Consider the following 18,119-nt stretch of genomic DNA (forward strand, 5'->3'; position numbering starts at 1 on the left):
TCCTAACAGGGCAGTGATTCATGCTAGGAAGCTCATTATTGTTGGATTCCCTCATCCCTCCACAGATAACCTCGGGAGGAGAGGATGTGCAGAGTGCCCTGTGCACAGGCTGGTGGCCACAGGGTGCCCTGCTAAAGACCACAGGAGAACCACGAGGTGTGGAGTGTGCCATGCACAGCAGAGGAGGCTGGGATCTGGGAAAAGCAGCTGGAGTTTGGGAATAGCTAACCAGCTCCGTGCTGCTGTCCTGGACAAAGCAAAGTTTTGCTGGTCCATAGGGGTGAGTGTCCAGCCTTTGGAGTGGGTGGCTGAGAACAGGGATACCTGGAAGGGTATCCCTCAAATGTGAACCCAGACATGATCATACCCAGGGTATGTGAACCCTCCAGGAGCTGGAGGGAGGGAAGGGGGATGTCACTGCAGGCAGAAGTCACTGCCAGAGGCTCTCACCCTATTTGGAGGTGCCCTTGTCCAGTGAGGACCTCAGCCTCCAGGAAGCTCAGCTGCCACAGTCTGTCCAAGGGGACAGACTCTTCTGGAAGAGTTTTTTAGGGAGTGCAGGAAATCCTGCTCTTCTCCACGCCCCATGCCTCTGCCTGGGGACTCAGGAGCAGTACCCAGCTTTGCCTGGTGCAGGCAGGGGTTGTGCCTGGGCCTCGGGGCCTCAGGGCTCTGTGGGAAGCTGGTTTTGGAGACAGGGTGGTTTGTATCTGTATCCTCCCTGCAGGGACACCCACATCATTCCCTGCACAGGTGCTGAGGAGAGCTACATGTCACCTTGTGTACCTCGATGTCACCTGGGTGGACGTGGTTCCTTTTATCCAAAGCAGATTAAATCCCAGCACATCCCCCTGGGCTGGCTAAAATGCCTGGCTCTGCTTCCAGCACATCCTCAACCCCTCATCTCCACCTCCCTAAGGCTTGACCATCTGGAGACAGGTAAGAGGTCTTGTGCTGGGCTCGGGTCAGGCTGTGGGAAGCAGGGAATGGCAGCGGGTCCCGCTTGGAGCCTCCTGTGCTGGGCAGGGTGAGGACCAGCCTCCCCCAGATATTGCAGCATCCCATGGGGCTGGTTCCAGGATCCAGGCAAAAGCAGATAGCTGAGCTCCTCAGGCCTGTCCCAGCTGCCTTGGCAGGCAGCTCCTGGCTCAAGGCTTGGACCGTAACAGGCAGCAGTGGGTTCACAGGCACAGGACTGGTTCAGGGACAGGGCGGCTCTCCAGGGGCTCACATTACTGACATGGTGCTGCTGGGCACAAGTGAGGCCTCTGACACTGCTTGTGTGTGGTGGGGCAGAGCCACTGGAGTGCAAAACTTGTGGCAGAAGCTTCTCCTTGCAGAGCCTGGCTGGGATGGAGCCAGCCCTGGGCCGGGACAGGAACTGCAGCACATGTGGCTGAGCATCCCTGCTGCAGGGGGACCCAGGGCCTTGCCCCGGTGCGTGAGGGACACGGGACGATGGGCCTGGCCCGGCTCACGGCCCCAGAGAGTGGGGAGGAGAGGGTTAACCCGCTGTCCCGGTCCTCGCTCTCGAAGAAGATGCTGCCACGCTCCCCAGCTCACCGCCTGCCGCCTTCCCCTCCCTCCCCGCTGCCCCTCAGAGCCCTGAATAGGGAATTAGCTTTGCCTGCGTTTAGACCTCTTAATTAGCTATTCTTTTTGCTGGGCTGGGGAAGAGGAGGGGCAGAGGAGACCCCCGGCCCCCAGCCGAGCCCTGGCCCCGCTCCTACAGCAGCACAAAGGGGCCCAGCGGGCAGAGCCATCGGAGGGCGCTGGGGACGCCAGGACCTGTCAAAGCTTGTTTCCCACCTTCCAAGGCCAACCTTTTCTGTCCCAGCCAGGAGACAGCCTGCCTTAATTGGGCTGAAAATCTAATCATTTGTACCTCCGGGCCTGGGAAGGGGGCAGGGGCGGGTATGCAGGACCTGGAGTGGGTGAGGGATGAGGGATACAGAGGTGGGAGGAGGGACAAGGGGGAAGCATGTAATAGGGAAAGGCAGGATGGAGATGAGGCAGAAGAGGGATGAGCAGAGTCACAGAAAGGTTTGTGGAGCAGCTGAGAGGATAGAAAATTTAGTTTTTTAAGAAGTAAATTAAAAGTTATTCCTATGGAAAAGGAAAAAAAAAGTGAGCAACCATAAAGTGGAAGGGAAAGAGCAACAAAATATATGTTTTCCTGATCTCCATCTGCTCTGATAACTCAGTCAAGGCCCCTGTGATCCTCACCTGTCCCACCAGCATCCAGAGTCTGAGATGTCCCTGAACCACTGGTGTCGCATCTACATGTCCCTGCTCCCCTCCCAGCATCTGCTTTTTGTTACTGTGGCTTTGGCACTGCTCTCTTGTCCCTTGGGTGCTGCAGACTTACCTCTCCCACCTCAAAATAACACGGGTGAGCCTTGCTCAAAAGAGAAGAGCAGGCAAAACTCTTCCCAGGAGTGGCCGTGCATCTCCTGCCATGGCCATGGTTTGCTGTCAGCGGGCACCGACTGCTCCCACTTTCCTTCGGCTGAAGGTTTTCCAAAGCCCGGGGTGCCCGTGCTGCCTGTGCTGAGGGAAGATGCCAGCCAGGTTGCTGGGCTGTGTTCAGCTCAGTCCCCAAGGCTTTGCCAAGGCTTGGTTTGTGGCGTGGGGACCAGCCCTCGGTGCACTGCCTCTTGCCAGTGCTGCTCCTGTGCTCACACCACCTACATCCTTCCTGCTTCAAACACCTCCACACAGCTGCTGGAGCCCTCCCCACCTGCAGGCTGACTGCTTGCAGCCAGAGTCGTAGGGACAAGCCTGCCAGCACATGAGGGCATGCAATTGCTCATGTCTTTTCTTCTCAGTTTCCTCAGTACTGGATGTTTCACAAATACTCTCAAGCCACTCTTCTTCAACCACCCTCTGTTTAATGTGGTAACATTTCATGTCTCCAAAATAACCCACACAAATCTAGATTCTGCGTGTTCATGGCCCCTCTCCTGTTCTATATAAAGAAACAATATTTTCCCCACAGTTCCTTCTTCAGCTGCTCCAAGCTTTGGGCCTAATTCCTTAAGGCAGTGTCTTATTAAATTCTTATCTTTTTTTTTCCTGCTGATCTATCAAAAACCAAAACCAAACCCCCAAATATTTATCAGAATTTTATTCCTTTACTTTCCATAGAGGATCCAGACTTTCATGCCTGTGCAAGGGAGGGTGAAGGAAACACCTGGGAGAGGAGGCTGCACACTGTGGCTCTGCCCCCTCCCTTGCACCAGCCTGTCCCAGCAATCCCATGCTCCTTGCAAGCATCCTAAACCAGTCCACAGACACAATCACAGGGCCAGACTAAAGGGTGCAACTAGATAAGCAGAAGAGATGGAGGCACCAGAGCAGCCTTGGATTGTGGAGGGATGGATACACTGAAAAGGCACTGCTGTCTGACACACTGAATTGTGGACTCCTTCGTAGAATCACAGAATCATTAAGATTGGAAAAGCCCTCTGAGAACATCGAGTCTAACCATTACCTCAGCACTGCCAAGGCCACCACTAAACCATGTCCCAAGTGCCACATCTATATCTTTTTTTGAACACTTTCAGCCATGGTGACTCCAACACTGCCCTGGGCAGCTCATTCCAGGGCCTGACCACCCTTTCAGTGAAGAAGTTTTCCCCAATATCCAATGTAAACATCTCCTGACACAACTTGATGCTGTTTCCTCTTGCCCTGTCCCTTGTTCCCTGGGAGCAGAGACCAACCCCCCAGCTCCCCCCTCCTGTCAGGGAGTTGCAGAGCCAGAAGGTCCCCCCTGAGCCTCCTTTTCTCCAGGTTGAGCCCCCCCAGCTCCCTCAGCTGCTCCTCATCACTCTTGTGCTCCAGACTCTTCCCCAGATCCATTGTCCTTCTCTGGACATGCTCCAGTGTGTCCATCCATCCATGCCAAGGAATGCTGGAGAGGTACACAGTAAAAGGGATCAAAAGTGGAGACTCCAGCCAAAGGAACCCAGGGGAGGGAGAGATCCCTGAAACTGAGCCTACTGCGGTCCAGTGGATGTGAAAAACCTCCTCAGCGTAGGGAAGGACAGAGTGCCAGGGAAGAAGAGAGATGAGAGAGCCTGGAGAAACCCCTGCAGTGTGCAGAGTGAGCCCTGTGGGGATGGGGAGGGGAGGCAGCGTGAGCTGGAGCACACGGTGTGGTGTGAGGTGGCTGCCTACTACCATGACCACAACCCCCCTGTCAGCCCCATGGCACAGCTGGATCGACTGCCCTGGCAGTCTGCCAGGATGGGATATGGCCTCTGCAGGCATTGACAGAGCCCCAGGATGGGTTCTGCTCCAGCAGCACCTCGGGGCTGCGGATAAGATGCCTGTAGAGCCAGAGATTTTATTGCTGGGAGTAAGGAAGAGCAGATGTTCAGCAGTAGCGGTCTTGGTGGGGCAGGCAGGGATTTGGTTCAGTGCTCATCCATCCCAGGAGCTCCCCAGTGTGTAAGGACAGGACAAGCCCAAAGCATTCATGGGCTTGAGAATGGGTCAGGGCACAGAGGGTCAGGAACTGTGAAGTTCAACAAGGGGAAGTGCCAGATTCTACCTCCGGGCAACCCTGGAGGTATGAACAGAGGAATGGCTGAGGGCACTTGGTGTGTTCAGCTGGAGGAGACTGAGGGGAGACCTCACTGCAGTACCAACTCCCTGGGCAGGGGCAGAGGAGGGGCAGGGACTGAGCTCTGCTCTGGGGGGACCAGGGACAGCAGCCAGGGAATGGCTGGAGCTGTGTCAGGGCAGGGTCAGGTTGGATCTCAGCAAAAGGTTCTTCCCCCAGAGGGTGGTTGGGCACTGCCCAGGCTCCCCAGGGCAGTGGGCACAGCCCCAAGGCTGCCAGAGCTCCAGGAGGGTTTGGATGATCCTCTGGGGCACAGGGTGTGACTCTTGGGAATGGGCCTGTGCAGGGCTGAAGGTTGGGCTCAATGATCCTTGTGGACCCCTTCATTTTCTGTGATTCTGTGGTTGTGTGAACTGCTCACCTTGCAGCAGCACCACCTCTGGGTGGTTGTGTGCAACAGGAGGTTTTCGAGCCCTGGTTTCAGAGGGTCGGTTTGGGAGAGGCATCAGGGAGGCAATGCAGGAGGTCACATGGCTGGGACCAGACAGAGGGAAAGGATCCCCAAAACTCCCACTGCACCAGTAGCGTGGGCTGTCACAGGTCACAGGTCAGCTGAGGTGGCTCTGTCCCAGCCATTGATGCTCACCAATTGCAGGCAGAGAGGCGGGTGATCTGCCCTTGTGATACCCTTCCACCTCCCAGCAATTGAGGCCTTAGCGACTTCCTGAGCCAGGAGTGGTATTTGTGCCACTCTGTGTAACAGCCACCACTGAGCCTGCCCTTGGTGAATTTGTCTAATCTCATTTCAAAGCCCTGTGTATTTTTGGCCTGTGTGGCATCCTGTGGCCGTGAGCTCCACAATTTAATTACACGTCGCGTAGGATAGTAATGCCTTTGGTCTGTGTGGAACCCAGAGCCGGCTCATTTCATTCATAACTTCTCCCTGTAACCCCAGCTTCCCGATTCCAGTGGAAATTAGTCAGCAAAATGCTGGGAACTCCGGTGGCTGGTGTCCTTTTAGCTGCAGGAGTCTCTGGAGGCAGGCAGTCAGGGCTGGCCTCAGTGGAACGCAGGGGGAGTTACAGAATCGTGGAATCTCCTGCATCTGAAGGGACCCACAAGGATCATCCATCCAACTCCTGGCCCTGCCCAGGACACCCCAACAATCCCCCCTGTCCCTGAGAGCATTGTCCAAATGCTCCTGGAGCTCTGGCAGCCTTGGTGCTGTGCCCACTGCCCTGGGGAGCCTGGTCAGTGCCCAACCACCCTCTGAGGGAAGAACTTTTTCCTAATATCCAGCCTATCCCCCTCCTGATACGGCTTCCCTCAAGTTGAAGGTGAGCAGGATGCCCGTGTCCAGCAGGAATGGAGGGTCTTGGAGGGTCTGGGCTGGGTGATGCTGCTTGCCAGCCTGCTGGGAGACCTGTATGGGTGTTAGGAGTGTGAAGTAAAGGGATTCATGAGCACTGAGGTTCCTGGGGCAGTTTGTGTCACCAGTTGGAGATGTGAAGCTTGGGGCAAGGAGTCAGTGGGTGTGTGACATCAGAGTGAGGTCTTGAGGCAAAGCAGGGTCACAAGAAGAAGAGCAGAGGACTGGTTGTGGCAGAGCTGGAGTTAAGCAGAGCTGTAGAGAGGAAACCTGGAGCATCTGCTGCTGTGTTTGCTGGAGTGGGGCAGCAGTGGGCACCCTCAGGGCTTGTTCTGCCGTTGCTGCCAGCCTGGTCCCAGTGGTTGCATTAGGACCTGTAGTCAGTGCATGTATTCATGTGGGATCTACTGTTTGTAGCTGAGGGACAGAGAAGCTGTGGCTGCCCCGTTCCTGGAAGTGTTCAAGGCCACGTTGGACTGGACTCGGAGCAACCTGGGCCAGTGGAAGTTGTCCCTGCCCATGGCAGGCGATGGGACTGGATGAACTTTAAGGTCCCTTCCAACCCAAACCAGACTGCGATTCTGTGATTAACAGAGATGTAGACACTCCTCTTTAACATCACTCCTGGTATATCTGACTGTAATCTCTTGTGAGCCAAGGGGACAAAAAGCACTGCTTGAATAACCAGTGTCCAAATCTTTCCAACTAAGCCGAAGAGTTACAAAGCAAGACAGACAAGGTGATGAGCTACAGAACAAGATACTTAATTTTAGTAGATTATCCCATTCAGCACATCCACAAAGCCTGGCTCCAGCCAGGCTCCAGCAGGGCCGGGCTCCAGCCAGGTCCCAGCCAGTGCTCCTGGCACAGGTACAAGCGTCAGGTTTATGTTGTCTCTTGCTCGCGCTACTATTGCTTCTGGCTTTGTGCGGGAGTCAAGAGTGCAGGAACACAGCAGGAGCCCCGGCGGTGACTAGGAGGGGATGGGACAAGGACTGTGCACATCTGACAGCACTGAGGAGCACGGCTGTAAGTTGACTGGGTTAATTCAAGTTGGCTTGGATAACAAGGAACGTCCCTTGGCGCAGAACATCAATAAATGACTCCTCACTGGACAAAAACTGCCAACCCCCTGCTGTGATCTGGAGCAGCTTCAGGGCTAGGCTGCACATCAGCGTGGAGGGAAGGGCAGGATGCTCTCCTGCAGCAAGCTCTTCCCTCCTCATTCTTCTCCAGCAAGGAGCTCACATCCTCTCTGCCTGCACCACCCTGCCTGCCAAGCCCCCAGACACCTTGTGCTGCAAGGGGTCACCTCTCATAACCCTTCCTCACCTCCACTCTCCATTGTATTTCCTGTAGGCAGGCAGGTGCTGGAGCAGGAAAGTCTGGACAGTGTTGAATCAATTTTTTTAGGTTAATATTTTATTGCTTTTTTGTTAAATGCAGATTCAGGCAACATGTCCTGGATTTAGATCAAATTAAGGAAACTGTTTCCTCTGGAGAAAAAGAAAAGCCTGGAAAAGTTCCATCATGAAAATGAAATAATTCCTGTGGCTATTCCTACCTGGTTGGTGAAGAGGAGCTGGGCACTCCATGCAGGTGCTGAGGAAAAGCCCAGTTATGAAGCTGCAGGTGCAGTTGTCCCTCCCCAGTTCACTTCCAGCCTCTTGCAACCAGTGCTTGTGTCCCCTCTCCTGTGACACGTGTCCTGACCCCCATGGCAGCCTGCAGTGACTGGCTCCATGGGCAGAGGCTGCTCCAGAGTCACTTCCACCACTTTCAGGGGAGCAGAGGAAGCCCCGTCTGCTAAGGAATCCCTCAGGAACTGGTCGGGTGCTGGGGCTTGTCCCCTCCTCTGGCCACCCCACAGGCATGTGCTGCCCTCTCTGCCTGCCACTGTCTGTCCTCCATTTCAGAGGGCTCTGCGGGTGATGATTCAAGGCTTTCGGTTTCTTTACAGTGTTTGTCAGAGAGGTCACTGTTTCTCCTGGGGGAGCCCATAGCCCACATAGGGCCCAGATGGGGTGGCACTGACAGAAGGGATTTCTCTCTCACGTGGGAAGGCACTGCAGAGCCCATCCTCACACTGGAGCAGACATTTCACAACTCTCCCCAGTCCAGTGTTATTCCCTCCCTCTGCTCCTTCTTTGCTGATGCCCCTGAAATGTCCATCAGGACAAAGGCCATGTCAAAGTGTCAGCTGCACCAAGAGCGTTTCTCTCACTCCCTTTGTGGTCCCTTCTGGGGCTGATAAAAGACCCACAAGCTTCTGGAAGTGAATCATCATCTTTTGCATGGGGTGAGGGGGAGTGAGATGCCCCAGGGCAGAGCAGCAGCTCCATGCACCCACCGAGGGCTGGAGCTGGGCTCAGCTCCCCCGCTCCTGTATTTGAACTCCTTTGCCACTAACTTTCCGACTGGAGGGAATGACTGACAGAGACTGATGGTGTCTCTGCCTGTGTGTAATCTTAGAGCCGCCTGGATTTGGGAAATCTCTTTCATTGCTTTAAAAAAATAAGCAAGTGACTAGACTGAAGGGTCCCGATTAACCGGGAAAATCTGGGCTAAAATGCAAACGCCTTCTCAGGTTCTGGCCCCTGCCAGCCGTGCCGTGTGTCCTGGGGGAGGGTGGCAAAGCCCAGTCCAGGCTGCAGCACGGGAGGCACAGCCTGACCACGCCAGTGCCGTGTCAACAGGTCCTGAATGCGGAGCTGCAGCTCCGCTCCAGGCCGTCTGGGTCTGGGGAGGTCTTTGGATGAGGAGCGCTTCGTAGGCACTGCGATGTGCTGCTGGTCCTGCAAGCCCTTCCCTGCCTGCCCTGGCCGTGCTCCGGGATGCTCGTTCCCTCCTCTCTGCAACAGCTGCTTTTCCCGCGGGCATCGCTCCTCGGGCTCTGAAGGGAGAGCTGCAACCAGTCAGAGATGACGTTATGAGGTTGAATTGTTATTCACAGAAGGGCTTTTTCAAACAGGAATTCAGGGAGGATTTGGCACCCACTCCCTTCTCTGCCAGCTCCCTTCCCGCCAGGTCCCCGAGTCACCCGTGCTTATCTCCCTACATCTCCACAGCATCTCAGGGACAAGTAAAGCTGGAACTGAACCAAGAGAAAACAAATAGACTGGCAGAACACAGCTGAGAGGAGGTTGCATGGGTGCAATATAAACTCCCCCAGGGTTTTGACCAAAGCCTGTGGAAAGCTGGAAAGCTGTCGTTCCCACAGATTTTGAAGCAGGTAGAAGGGTTTCTGGCCCGCACGCAGGAAAGCTGGGATGCTGCTCTGTGCCTTGTGTTAGAAAGACTTTTGTCAAACATATAATCTTGTCTCCTGTGGCTGAAATAAATTGAATTTACAGACAGTAGGAAGAAATGCCAAGTGGAGCATCTGCAGCAGCAAGATTCCCAGCAGTCAGGTGACAAGGCTGTGGGAGAAAACAGGAGGCAGGAGGCAGCCGGATGCTGGTTGAGGGGTGCAACCTCCAGCACTGGGCTGCAGAGGATGCTCCAAGCTGGTACAGGGTTCCCCCTTAGACTGCGTGTGTGTGAGGTGTTCCAGGGTGCAGAGAAATCTCTTCCACGAGGAGAATCTCCTGAACACCAGCAGCCCTGCTCTGTCCTTTCTGGCTTTGGGATGGGCTTTGTTGAGGCTCAGTGCTAGACACTCACGCGGGCACAGCCAACATCCCTGGGATTTAAACATGAAAAGAACTTTTCCCTCCTGCAGCTGGTGTGGAGCCAACTCTGCTGGGATTGTGGGGCAGGAGCAACGGACCAGAGGGAGACTGTGGCTGTATGTCAGAAAAAGGTTCTTCCCCCAGAGGGTGGTTGGGCACTGACCAGGCTCCCCAGGGCAGTGGGCACAGCACCAAGGCTGCCAGAGCTCCAGGAGTGTTTGGACAACGGTCTCAGGCATAGGGTGGGATTGTTGGGGTGTCCTGGGCAGGGCCAGGAGTTGGATGGATGATCCTTGTGGGTCCCTTCCAACTCAGGATATTCTGTGATTCTATGAAAAGTGACCTCCCCAGGGACAGCACGAGGCCACATGCTGACACAGGATCCCGTTTTCCATCCTGTGTCAGCTCATGCCTCCTGCTGTTTTCCATTAACTTCTCCTGGGCAGAGACCCATGTCACTACAGTGAGAAATGTCCCTCCTGGAGCTACATGAAACAGGAGGAAGCAAAGCCAGGGAACCCAGAGCTGACCTGTGCCCCTCGTCCAGGAGAAGCACCAGGATTTGGCAGCACACACACTCCTAGGATTGCTCTGGCCTCCACAGACCTTGTCTTAGTGAGCATTGGGCCCAGCTCCTCCAAGACACTGAGGTTCCCTGACTCCTGGTTATTTAAGCTGTTGAACTCTCCTGGCCTTGCCCTCCTCTGATGCTTTGGTGATGGGGGAGGAGCAGTACTAGAAGGAGGACGTGTCTCTTCCTGGGAGAATCTCTGGGACATAGCTTCCCAAAGCTAGTGAGCAGGTTGGAGTGGCTCTCTAAGAAGACCCAGCAAAGCCTGTGCTTGTGTGAACTTGGAGCAAGGCGCTCTGAGACCCCACAGTGTCCTTGAGTAAGGAGCAAGAGCCACCCACTGTGTCAGCTGGCAAGGGAGTCCAGCATGGCTGTGTAAGCACACCTCTGCCTCTTGAGGCCACCCACTGGGGCACCACTTGAAGAAGGAAAAATCATAGATAAAAAATCCTTAAAGGTTAAGAAACTTTGAAGATGAAAAAAAGAAGATGGAAAAAATTCACCCTTGAATGTTTACCTTTAGTGCAACTCCCAAGACACAGCCCCTTTCCCAAGGGGATGGGGTGTGTTGGGGTGCCAGGCTGGGAAGCAGATACAGATGCAGCTTGGCAAGTCACTCAGGTGCCTTGGAACCTCAACCCAGAGGTGTCCCAGGGTAGCAGTGCATTAGCTGATGCAGGAGGAACAGAGCTGAGTGAACCTCTGGAGTACTCCCTGTGCACCCTGGATGGGGTCGTCAGCCAGCGCTGAGCCCTGTCCTGGCTGATCTGGGACTCCCTGAGGTCCCTCCAACACATATCAGCCACAGCCACTCCCTCCATCACACATCAACTACAGCCACACCTTGGTGTCCCTGTAAGCATCATCACTGGGGTGCTCCTTTGGCCTCGAGCCCACTGTGATGGACACGGGCCTGTACCCGGCTGGGAGCCTGGAGCATGGTGGTTTGGGGAAGGGACTTGAGGGCAGGCTGGGACCAACCTGCCAGGGCCCTGCAGGAAGGAGAGCTTCAGCCAGCACTCAGGGCAGAAGAAAGAGAGCGCTGTGTCTTCCAGCAGCATTTGCTGGGGAATGGCTGTTTGGATGGGGAGTGGGCTGGGGGTGGGCTGTAGCTGGATTTTTGGTCCGGCTGCAGTTGGAGGAGATTCCTCGTAGCCACGGTGGATGTGTTGTGCAGGGATGTGGCTTGTCAGTGGACGTGGTAGTGCTGGGTTAATAGTGGAACTAGATGATCTTAGAGGTCTTTTCCAACCTTAATGATTTTGTGATTCTGTGTCTTGTTCATCTGCATGGCAAGAGTTCCCATCACTGGCCACCAGGTCTTCCCGTATTCCAGGGTGGCACAGGGCTTGTCAGAGCAGAAAGGAAAGGGTGGCAAATTTTCAAAACCTGGTGTCACCAGGTTGGCCTGGGACTGGTCATTTGGGTTTGACTGACACACGTTCTCCCTGGAGAGTGTCTCAGGAGTCCCTGAGCCAGAGCTGCTCCCTGGCATGGACACCCTTAGTGGCAGGTCATGTCCCAAGGCAGACTCCAGCACTTCTATTCAGGACATTTTCAAAAAATAGCTGCCCTGAGCAGTTCTCTCTGCCTTGGACTGGTGTTGACAGCAACTGCCACGTACAACATGACGTGGCAGCATTGCTCTGTGTCAACACATGTGGTGACAGATGTATGCCAAGCGGGCAGAAATCTCAGAGCTCCATGTTGTTGTTTTTTAATGTTGGCAGATGTCCAGGGATCATTCCTGGTCTCTGCACTGAGCAGTGTTCCTCCAGGTCCCCTGGGAGAGGAGAGCTCGCCCTGGGGAGTTTTAATGGGCTCCATCCTGATATCCCAGCTTTTGCCAAGCCCCCAGGCTGTGCTGTGGATGCTTTGGGCTGGAGGTGGGTCAGGGAGATCAAACTGCTCCACCAGGGACTTTCCTTCTGCTGGAGGGTGAGATCTCCTTCCCACGAGTGCTGGACCACAACCACCTGATGCATGTGAATGTTTACAGGGCCAATGACAACCAAACTGCTGAAGGTCGCAGTGAAACAACCCCCCTCCCTCCCTCCTACAATGCCACCTAAAGGACACCAGCCTGGTCAACACGGTCCATCGGGTGGCAAGTGTTGTAAGCACCATGAATGGGTTGAGACCAACCAAACCTTTAGCTCACAGCAGCCTTTGCCACCTTGGGCATCACCTCTCTTGGTTGTCCAGGCTACAGACCATAGTAAATTGGACGTAATCAACTCCAGGCTGTAAGGGAGGAGGGAGGAAACCCCCGCCCTGGACTTCTTCCCGTGTAATGGTGATAGGGTAGGTTTTTGGGAAGCATTGAGGACATCTGGCACTACTGGAAATGTGCCATAAATTGGGCAGACTGTTAGCTGGAACTGGTAGAGTAATTCTGGGGCTCTCGGGGACAATGGGGGGGTTTGGAGTCAGTACCGTAAGGTAGACCCAGAGCAATGTGCAAATGTTGACAGACCAACTCAAGGCAGAGAAAGGGAAATGTAAGGTACAGCTGTACAGAAAACAGGTTGATACCAGGCCTAGTGTATGGCAGGAAATAAGTTTGGGTCACAAATCATAGAATGATAGATTCCTTTAGGTTGGAAACCCCCCCTAAGACCATTGACCATTAACCCAGCACTGCCAAGGCCGCCACTAACCCATGTCCCCAAGTGCTACATCCACATGTTTTATGAACACTTCCAGGGATGATGACTCCAGCACTGCCCTGGAAAGGGGTGAGGCAGCAAGGGATGGGGCACAACACTGTGGTGACAAGAGGGAGAAAGTCACAAGGAGCTTGAAAAGTAGAGATATACATCATGATAAGGACAAAAAAAAGATGCCAGGAAGCTCAGAATAGCAAAACCACCCTACTTGATACAGAGAAAGTATATTTCTGAGGCACAAGTAATCCCTTCCTTGGAGCTTCAGGAGTGGGAGTTTTTTTCCCATCAACTCTTTGGAACATCTGAACTCAGTGCAGGGGAAGTGCTGGGGTGGTGCTGATCTCCCAGTGAGGTTCTACTGGGACACTCTTAGGTCAGATTCTCAGAGGAGACCTTTGTCAGATGCTCCTTCCTGGTCCACCTGGGGAAGGACAGCACTGGGCAGCCAAGGGGGCTTTGTTGGGGCTGGTGGCCCAAGGCTGTGGAGGAGGAAAAGGGGTTGAACAGGGCAGGTACAAGATCTACACAGAATTTAACAGAAGGTGGTTGGGGTCACCTTTCTCACCATCCCATGTCTCTTCCCATCCCACTCTCAATCCCATCCTGATGGGATGGGAAGAGAAACATGTGGGCTGGTAACTTCATTAATACTGAGACTATCGAACTACTCACAGAAATTAAGCCTCAGTAGCTCTATGATTACAATGAGGGACACTGTGTGTGTCTATGTGTCCACATCCTGTTCATTTGACCCTTACAGTGACATTTTTGCTCCAGGAGAATTTGGCCAACTGAAGACACACTGCACAGAGGTGTGTGCTGAGTCACACAATCATTTAGGTTGGAAAAAACCTCTAAGATCATGGAGTTCAACCCTTAACTTAACAGTGCCAAGGCCACCACTAAACCACGTCCCTGAGCACCACATCTACATGTCTTTTGCATATCTCCAGGGATGATGACTCAATCACTTCCCCAGGCAACCTGTTCCAATGCTTGACAACCCTTTCCATAAAGAATTTTTTCCTAATATCGGATCTAAACCTCCCCTAGTGTACCTTGAGGCCATTTTCTCTCACCCTATCACTTGTCACTTGGAAAAAGAGACCAACACCCACCTCACCACAACCTCATTTCAGGCAGGTGTAGGGAACTGTAAGGTCTCTCCTCAGCCTCCTTTTCTCCAGGCTAAAAAACCCCAGTTCCTCCAGCCATTCCTCATAAGACTCCTGCTCTAGACCCTTCACCAGCTTCTTTGCTCGTCTTTGGAAACACTCCAGCACCTCCATGTCATCACTGACAGCACTGGCAACCATGTGGCCTTTGCTGTCTCCTCACCTTCACCAGGATTTGGGGCCAGCCAGCTGCTCTCAGCCTCTGAGTCTCCCCAGCTCACAGCAGATGGCAGGAGCTGGCCTGGGAGCTGCTGTGGGAGCTCTGCCAACCACTTGCCATGGCATACTTTGGGAACTGCTCCTCTGGACACACTGACGAGAGCAGGGTAATGCATTTCTCCTGGAAAATAAACATATCTCTAATGAAAACCTGGTGCACCATCGGGGTTTTTTTTTGTTCTTTAAGTGAAAATTAGGGCTTTTGTCTTGTCAGACCCAAGCCTTTCCTCATATTTGCCATGCCAGCCCATCAGCATTATTCCTCAAGCATAAAGTGAGCCTGGAAAACTTAAACAAGCACACAGAAAGCAACATGGAAAAAAAAACCCAAAGAGGCAAAGGACATTTGCCTGAGAGTTGCTCTCCCCTCCTCTCCTCTCCTCTCCTCTCCTCTCCTCTCCGAACTGAACCGAACCTCTCCCCTCCTTTCTCTTCATTTCTTTTCAGTTCTCTCCTCTCAGTTTCATGTTCCCAAGTGTGGGCTTCCTGCACTCCTGGATTGGGCAAGAGACTTTTCCATGGTTTAAGGTGTGAATATGAAACTTCTGTGCCTACAGCTGGAGGAATAGAAATGACTTTGTGACACAGACAGTTCTGCTCTGTATCTTTACCCCTGGTTTTGACTTAAATTAATGCTGCCTGACACAAGCTAAAAGATAAAAAACTGTCAACTTACAAACAGTGTTGCTAAGAGAGTATCATGCTTTGCTGCTACTCAGAGTTTACTTGCTTATGGAGCCTTCCAGTGAAAACAGAGTTTCAAATGTGAAATAGAAATGCCCTTTTACTTTTGTCACAAAATTTTCCAGGTCTTTAGCTGGCAAAAGGATGCCAGATAAGGGAAAGAAGCAAAAATAAGCAGCTTGCAACCATTTTAGCCTTCAGAAAGTGACTTTAACATCACATCTTTCTTCTTACAAGGAATTATTTTGATAAGGCTTTTCTGTATGGGCTATGTACCCTTTCCAACTTTAAATCCTTCAATTAAGGGCTAGACTGGGAGCTGTGCTGTGCTGTGTGCCCACAGGGAGCAGTAAGAGGGAAGGTATATGAATTCATAGCTCTGCTCAGCCTTCTGGTCCCCACATCTGGCTATAAATAGGAGGGGAGGGGAGGGGATGGGGATGGGGATGGGAGAGGAGAGGATGAGGATGGGAGAGGAGGGGATGGGGATGGGGATGGGGATTAGGATGGGGATTAGGATGGGGATGGGGATGGAGAAGGAGCCTTTGGCTCTCACGGTGGACTCTGCAGACAGAACTTGCCCTTAATTTCCTGCCTACGGGCTTGTCTTCATTCCCCTTTTTCCCCTTGGAAAGTTCAGAAGGAGACCAAGTGAAATGCTTCCCACTGGTTGGCACAAGAGCAGGGCAGTTAGCCCACTGCGGTCTTCCAAGCCCCCTGTACACCTTGGTGCCTTCCCCCTCGCTGCTCCTGGGATGTCCTAAGCACCATTTTACAGGAATCTTGCCTCCAGAAGGGGAAATCTTCTCCAGCCCACCCTGGAGAGCCTCTCCTCCTCTCCTCTCCCACGGGGGACCTGTCGAAGCGAGGTGAGCGTGCCCAGAGCAAAGGCATCTTTGCCTGGCACAGGATGATTAAGAAGCGTGTTTATAAAGTCCAGGAGACAGCTGAAGGAGTTAAGTTACTTGAATGCTTTGGGATCCTTCAGGATGAAAAATGCTGTATACATGTCGGATTTTATTATTACAATTACAGTCAGATGTTAATCCCCTCACCGGGATTTACTCAGGCAGCAGTGCCAACAGCAGTACATCTCGCTGAGTAATTGCGTCCTTCCTGACTGTTGGGTGTCTCTGCCCTGAGCTGCTTCTTGTTTCTGTGTTTGCTTTAATTTTGACACTTCTGAGAGCACTGAGTTTTCCCACCCAGCAGCGAGCAAAGGCAGAGCACATCCTGCACATCCAGATTGCCTTTGCTTCAAGGCATATGTCGTATGTGCATTGGGGTCAGAAAACAGATAATGAGAAATTCTTACTGGTAATATTCAGCCTCGGGGGGTAACAATACCCACCTCTACTGCAAATTGTTGAGAGCTAATGCTGGAAGAGCTGGGAAATGGTACAATTTCATGGCTCTGATTGCACAATGTGTGTGAGCCAAATGAGTGAAGAAAAGCTCCAAGTTCAGCAAACCAAGCTGGGATCACAATAGCAGAAATACACAGCAAGGGAAGAAAGGCTGGATACGTTTAAACCCCTGCACAGTGTAAATTACCTGGATGCACTGGGATTGGCTCCCGAGCCACACATAGTTTTGTCTGCCCAAAGTCCAGGGGATGCTCTGACTCTATGCAGACTCAGGGCTGGAGGTCCAACCTCTCCATTTTGGAGAGTTTTGTTTTCTTTTCCTGTCTGAATGCAACATTTGGCATTTCTGGGATGATGAAGAGACAGAAACCTGGGGGAGATGCTCTGTTCATTAGTCTGATGAGTGAAACCAGCTCTGCACACCCCAGCATGTGCCAGCAGGACACTCTGGGCTGGCCTGTCACTGCAGCCCCTCGCTTTGCTTGGTGGGTCAGAAGCACATCACGGTGAGAAACTGGCCCTGCGATCCACCTCAATCCCTGCCTTGGCCCCAGTGGGTAACTGGTTATCTCATGGCTTTGGGAGGGAGTGACTGGCATGGGCAGGAATGTTCTTACACACTGTCAGTCTGGAGGAACCAGCTGTGTGTCCAATTTCTGGACATGGTTCAAGTGTGAGCTCAGTGCTGAGCAATGTGGAGGTAAAGGAGGTGAGGAGGGTTTGGGGTTTCACTGTGTTGACACACACCAGACTGCCAGTCTCTGTGCCTCAAAGGTTGTGAGTCCTGCTCTCCTCCAAAAGATGTAGCCCCACACAGCTGAGAAAGAGGTGAAGGAAAAGCCACTGGTTTAACGTGGGTGGTTATCACACCCTGCACTGAGGGATGCAGGGACACTCCCTCGAGAGAGAGAGAGAGTGATGCTCCTGGAAGGCTGCAGATGCCCTTGCAGAGAGTGCCGAGATGTTGACGCTGGAGTGTCCCACTCTGGTGCGCTGCCCCGGGGGTCCTGGCCCAGGGGCTCTAAAGACATGGTACCCTACTCAACTAAAGCTCTGTTTAAAGCTGGAAGGGGGTTTGGCGGTGGGAGGGCTCCTGTGGAGAAGCAGACGTGGTGGGGCAGCAGAGCAGCTGTGGAAGGCAGAGGCAGAGGCAGAGAGAGGGGTTCGGCTATTCGGGGGTCTGTGCGGTGCTCGGGCCCCGGGCTGGTGCAGGCAGGGGACGCCGAGGGCCCGCAGTGCCCCGTTGCTCCGGGGCCACTGCCCCGCGCCCTGCCTGCTGCCGGGGTGACGCGCCCGGTGAGCCCGGGGCCGGGGCCGCAGGTGGGACGCCGCTCCGGGGATGGGGGTGGGCAGCTCCGGGGGGGTGGCGGCAGGACCCGGCTGTCACTCAGCGCGCGGCGAAAGTGACAGCGAGGGCGGGGCGGCCGCGCCGGGCGCGTATTTAACTTGGGCGGCAGCGGCGGCGCGGCAGAACGCGGCGGGCGGGCGGCAGCGGCGGCAGGGGGACCGCGACACCGAGCCCAGCCGAGCGGCACCGAGCCCAGCCGAGCGGCACCGAGCCGAGCCCCGCCGGGCCGGCCTTCACCGCGCCGAGCCGAGCCGAGCGGGCAGCGCAGGGCACGGAGCGGAGCCGCGGCTGGATGCGCTGAGCGCGGTGGGGACGAGCGGGCCCCCGGAGCACCGGCAGCAGCGGCGGCAGCAGCGGCGGCAGCGGCAATGGGTCGCCGGGGCTGCTGAGCGGCGGCCGTGCCCGCCCCTGCCCGCCCCCACCGAGGAGCCGCCAGGGAACCGCGCCGGGAGTCGGGACGCGCCGCCTCGCCGGTG

This window comes from Neopelma chrysocephalum, unplaced genomic scaffold (genome assembly GCF_003984885.1).
Source record: "Neopelma chrysocephalum unplaced genomic scaffold, ASM398488v2 Primary Assembly neopelma1_93, whole genome shotgun sequence".
In the NCBI taxonomy this organism is placed as follows: domain Eukaryota; kingdom Metazoa; phylum Chordata; class Aves; order Passeriformes; family Pipridae; genus Neopelma; species Neopelma chrysocephalum.